Source organism: Eleutherodactylus coqui, chromosome 2, assembly GCF_035609145.1.
Source record: "Eleutherodactylus coqui strain aEleCoq1 chromosome 2, aEleCoq1.hap1, whole genome shotgun sequence".
Lineage (NCBI taxonomy): Eukaryota > Metazoa > Chordata > Amphibia > Anura > Eleutherodactylidae > Eleutherodactylus > Eleutherodactylus coqui.
In genome coordinates this window covers 23,785,848-23,791,847 of record NC_089838.1, presented here as the reverse complement: position 1 = coordinate 23,791,847, position 6,000 = coordinate 23,785,848, and positions in this window count along the sequence as shown.

Genomic DNA, 6,000 nt, shown 5'->3' with positions numbered 1-6,000 from the left:
CAGAGGGAGCACGCTCCCTCTGTGAACACTTTACATGCTGTTATCTACTTGGATCGCGGTGTGTAAGGGTCAAACAGTAAGGGTCACTGTTCCGATGCACCCTCACTGTTGCAGGTGGAGGCTGGCTATCAGTGACAGCCGACTCCCACTGCCAGATAGCGCAGAATCTCTTCTGATCTCCCACTATCCACAGGGCACAACTGTACACCCTGTTGCGTTAAGTACTACCCTGCCAGGAAGTACAGTTATGCCCTGGGGCGTTAAGGGGTTAAAGGTGCTGCTCAGAAGCACCTCTTAAATGTCCCGCTATTACCTCCTGTTAGTCCCCTTGGGAATGAGGGGACTCCCCAAGGGTTTCGTTAATCCCCACAGGGATTAATAGGATTTTACAACAAGACATTTAGAAGGTGCTTCTGGGCAGCACCTTTTAAATGTCCTGCTGTAAACAGTGGTGTATTCCTCCTGCCCCCCTGCTGGGCAATTCCCCAGTCTTGGGTGGCAGTAGGGGACTCCCCCCACCCCTCTTCCCTAGGGAATTCCCTATAGTGAAAAGAAAGAGGGGGCGGGGTTACAGGGCTCCCCCCAAGAGAGTGGGAGGAGGGGTAGGGGCTAGAGAGACCTGCCCTCTAGCCCCACCCCTGGCCACACCCCCTCTTTGGTTTGCCATGGGGATTGTCTGTGAGAAGCCCCATAGCAAACCATGGAGGGGCATGGCTAGGGGGAGGACTAGGAGGGAGGTCCCTCTAGTGCCGCCCCCTCTCTCTATGCTACTGGAAAATCCCAAGGGATTTCCCCATAGCAGAAAGAGACAGCACTGCTATGAGGGATTTCCTCAGAGCAGGGACAGTGAGCGCAGCTCTGGGGGGTTTCCTCATAGCCCCGCTCTGTCTCTCACTGCTCTGGGGAAATCCAAGCGCAGCTGCTCCAGTGAACGGACAGGGTTACATGCTCTGCACATATGAAACTTTGCCCATTCACACGTTTTCTGCAGCGCATTTTTTTGTGTGCATAAAGGGGCGCAAAAAAACGCTCATCTGACCGAGCCGTTAATGAAGTACGATATCTGGTGAAGAAACAATGTCAGAATTACTTGGATACACAAAACCTTTACAGAGTTATTCTATGTTAGGGTGCCTCCACACGGGCGAAAAACGCAGCGATAGGGCAAATGTATGGCTGCTTTGTAAAGTGCGTTGTCAGGCCTTTTTTCACCCAATTTGAACAAACCATGGCTCCATATGGATAAGAAAAGCAAAAGATAGAACATGCCACGATTTGTTGGTATCGCAGCATCACAACAGAGAACACATCGCAGATGTAAATGAAAACCACTGAAAGGCATCTTGTGTGGAGGTGCTCTTAAAGTAACAGGTCAGATTTCCAAAATTTGGCTTGGTCATTAACCCCTTCCCGCCTCATGACGTTAGGGTACGTCATGGGAGCGGGGTACTTCTCGCAAAATGACGTACCCTTACGTCATAGGGATAGCGCGAGATCATAGCAGATCTCGCGCTATCCCGCAGCGGGAGCCGGCTGTCACTAGTAGCAGGCCTCCCGCTGCAACAGCGGGGGGCATCGGAGATGCGCCCACCCGCTGTTAACCCCTTCCCTGCCGTGATCTAAGTAGACCGTGGCACGGAAAAGATTCACAGAGGGAGCGCGCTCCCTCTGTGATTTAAGCCGACTCTCGCGATATAATCAAGAGCCCGGCTGGTTGCTATGGCAACAGGACGCCAGATACTGGCGTCCTGTATTGCCGTTGCCTAAGATCGCTGTAATATTGTAGCGATCATTACTGCTGCAGTGTAAGTCCCTCAGAGGGACACAGATTGTGTAAAAAGAAGAGAAAAATAAAGTACAAAAAATAAAAATGTAAAAAAAGTAAAAAACAAAAATGTTATGCTTTTTCTCATTAGCATAAAAAAAACCCAAATATGACATATTTGGTATTGACGCGTCCATAACGACGCGTACAATTAATTAAACATGCTTTTTATACTGCAAGGCAAAAAGCGTTAAAAAAGCGCTAAAAAACTGAGGCAAAATGCTAATTAGCATTTTGCCTCCCAAAAAACACAATAGAAGTGATTAAAAAAACGTATGTACCCCACAAACAGGATTGGTCACTAAGGGGTTAATAATTGTAAAATAAAACCTGTTGCTTCCATTGAGATCTGGTTCAATTCTATCAGCTGAAATAAAACCATTATTTTGCCTCAAACAGCGAGGTTTAGCATAAAATCCACATCAAAATCCATGCTATTGTCAGCAGATGTCAGCCATTCAGTTCAATTTAATTGAAGTAGCTGAAATCTGCTGCAGATCTGCTGTAAAATCTGCACCAAACCGCATGGAGATTCTACTGTGGAAAATTTGGGCTAAATCCACCAAGTGTGAAAGCAACCTGATAGAATGTGAATCCGCCAGAGCAAACTAATATAGTGCGGGGTGTGATAATTAGGCAATAGGCGATATAAAAATAAGCAAACTGCTGCAATTCTGTATTCTAGACATATTGTACATTTACAACACAGATGGATTTAATGGACAAGAATGGAAAGGAGAGAAGTGATGACAACTGAAGAAGACAGAAGATAGAAGAAGAAGATAGAAGAGGACAGAAGAAAGAAGAAGAGGACAGAAGAAAGAAGAAGAAGACAGAAGAAAGAAGAAGAAGACAGAAGAAAGAAGAAGAAGACAGAAGAAGACAGAAGATAGAAGAAGAGGACAGAAGATAGAAGAAGAAGAAGACAGAAGATAGACGAGGACAGAAGAAGGAAGAAGATGATGGACACAACAGGAGCTGCACATAGAGTGGACCTACCACAACGCCAACTACAACTGTCAACTGTCATAATGTGATAGTGAGCGGGGGAGGGGCCAACAGCCACAACATCCTGTGACATCACACACTGTAGCCAAGCAGCCAATCATATTCTGCATAGATAAAATAGTCTCTAAATCCCCTTCCCAGCCCCCCAAACCCTGTACAAGGGGCAACAATGTCATTATTTCTATAGACTGTAATTGCGTGGTCATTTCTAGAGATTATAACACTGATAGATCCACGACAATCACTCATATATGCCAATAATACAGAAGTCACATAGAGCAGAACACTGGGGTGGGGTGGGGGGGATAGATGATATATGGAGGGGGCTGATAATGGATATATGACCAGTATAAATACTACTACTATGTAAACCTTCTGTCATGTATGGGGATACTGCTATTTCCCGGATGACCATAAGGTTTCCCCTATAAATCTGTCTGCAGGATAGAAGTCTGGAAGCGTCATTGTGTCGGGGTCGTCCTGATTTCTTCGTTATAACAGGCTGCGGCCTCCCAGCTCCTCCCATTGGCATCATATAATGGGATGTAATTGAGACCATAATCTTCTCCGGGATACAATGGCTGACGGACAAAGTTTCTAAAAAATTTCAGTGGGGCCTAGATAGGCCTGTTTGCTTTATAAAGATCACCTGCAGCAACTGCGCCATTTTCACAAGAGCGATTCTTCAGCACTGACAAGTCCTGAACCCTTCAGGGTATTATTACCCCAAATACCAGAAAGGTGCATTTGGCGGTTTATCTTGTAGGGGAACATCCAGGGGGGATGTACCGGGGTCGGGATAAAACAAGACAGATTTTGGCCAATGAACTGATAGACCAGAAAAAAAGTCATATTTTTAAAAACTACTAATTATGATAGCGATAGCTGGGGTGATATTTCCCACAAGCCACAAATCCTTCCACTCCATGCAATCAAAGGCTTTTCATGCATCAAGTGAAGGAATTGATCGGTCACCCTTATTGCAGAGATACAAGTGATACCGCAGATTACCGCCAACCGATTTATCTGGGGTAAAACCACGTTGCCCATTATGGTCATTAACCTTATTAAGCCTTGTTTACAGGACCTTCAGCAGCAATGTAAAGGGCTTTTCTAAGACTAAGATGCTGATGACCTATCCTCAGGAATAGCCACTATTATCAGATCAGTGGGGTCTGACGCTCGGGACCACCACCAATCAGCTGTTTGAAGTGGCTGCCCATTTGGGTGAGAACCATAGTGCCCAAAACTTTATAAAAGCAATATAGTCACCATCACCCTATGGCCCCAGCATCTGATAGGTGATGTTACTAGGTCTTCTGGTCTGGTGTCCCCCCTTAAATGGGTCATGTGGGCTTGTAATTTAGAAGCCCCGGTAGGTTTACAGAACGCCACTGATGACGTCCCTTTAGGAGACTTCTAATCCATTATATGACCCCGGCAGCCAAAGTAAACAGAAGACTGGAGGACCCGAGCGAATTGCAGGTTGGCAGAACAGAAGTGGGTGTTGGTGGTTTTTTTTAAATATATGACTCCCCCCCCCCCAACCCCACACGGCCAGCAGTGCTTTATTACTCGAAAAATCCCTTTAATAACTCTGACTCATAGAGGAGGTCCCTGAGGAAGTCCCTGTATGGTGTCCATATAACCTAATAAGGCTAAATTCATACAAGCGAGCGCGATATTGGACCGATATACGCAGTTAGATATCGCATTTTGTAATGTGCTATCCTTACAGCTCTGCATTTTTGATTACTGAATGGCTGTGATTGGCTCATTGAGCGCCGACTGTGATTGGCTGGCATATTATCCAATCACAGCGCTCGCTTTGCTGGAGGCAGGGTATTCAAAGCCACGTCACCAGAAAGAAGAGGATATCTCAGTACAGAGGACACTGCAGACTGGCGCATAGCCCTGGAGACCGGTAGCGCGATCCACTGGGAGGCCGCAGACCAGGTGAGTATAAGCCCCTCTTCCCCGAAAATAAGACACCGTGCCTCTTTTGGGGCAAAAATTACTGTAAGACAGGGTCTTATTTCAGGGAAACGCAGTATATTTAAGAATCCATATTCTATAACAGCACATATCTTGCAGGTTTTGATAAAGCAAAGGGCAGCATTCTGGAGATCTTATCTCTTGGGATTACTCCACAGAGTTGGAATGAACTCATTAAAGTCAGGTAAATTCTTCAAGGGTTTGGTCTGTAGCAAAGTTCATTTCCATTATACCAGGTTTATGACCTATAATCAATCAGCAGAGTTAAACGGATTTTCTGTGTTCAGACCTAGCGTCTGGTTTCTTAACCATGAAAACAAAAGAACAGAAGAAATTAAAGTGGAAAAACCCGTAAAATTCTAAGAACATTATTTATGTAATTGGTCTCCAATCTATGGTTCTCCAGCTGTTAGTCTATGAAACATCTGCAGTGGCCCAGAGTTAGTGAGGTCCCTCTATAATGTTTTGTGTCTGTCTCATGTCAGCGTTTTATGTGTAGTATGCATTAGATTTATGTGATTGTTCCCAGCAAGAGAAGCCAAGTAATCTTGTAGATATGATACCTTTTAATGGCTAACAAAATACATGATGTTAATGCGAGCTTACGATCCAATGCAGAGTTCTACTTCAGGCTTCAGGCCCAATGTCCACTTGCACACATGGATTCCACTGCTGAATCCAGCAGCAGAATCCAGCCATGCCCATGGACAGGGGCGTAACTAAAGGCTCAGGGGCCCTGATGCAAAAGGTGAGCTGGGGCCCCCCCCTCTATCTGTATCTGTACCCGTACCCATACCTAAACCATGCTGCACAGAGACATAACTTGAAGCTTCTGGGCCCCGATGCTAAACCTGTAACAGGGCCCCCAACTATAATGCTTTTTTCATAGTACTGGGCTCCCTATATGGAGAAGAGAGGCCTTATGGGCCCCCTAAGGCTCCTGGGCCTGGGTGCAGCCGCATCCCCTGCACCCTCTATAGTTACGCCCCTGCTCGTGGACATTGGGATAAAAAAAGGTTTCCTTACCTCTCTGGCTCCGTCGTGGATCTCCTATGCGCCGGCCAGATCTTCTTTCTTCAGCACGGCGGATGCGGATGGACGGGCCGGCAAGGTGCTGGGCGCATGCGCAGTGTCCTGCTTTCACATGGATCCGTGTCACAGCTACAATGACA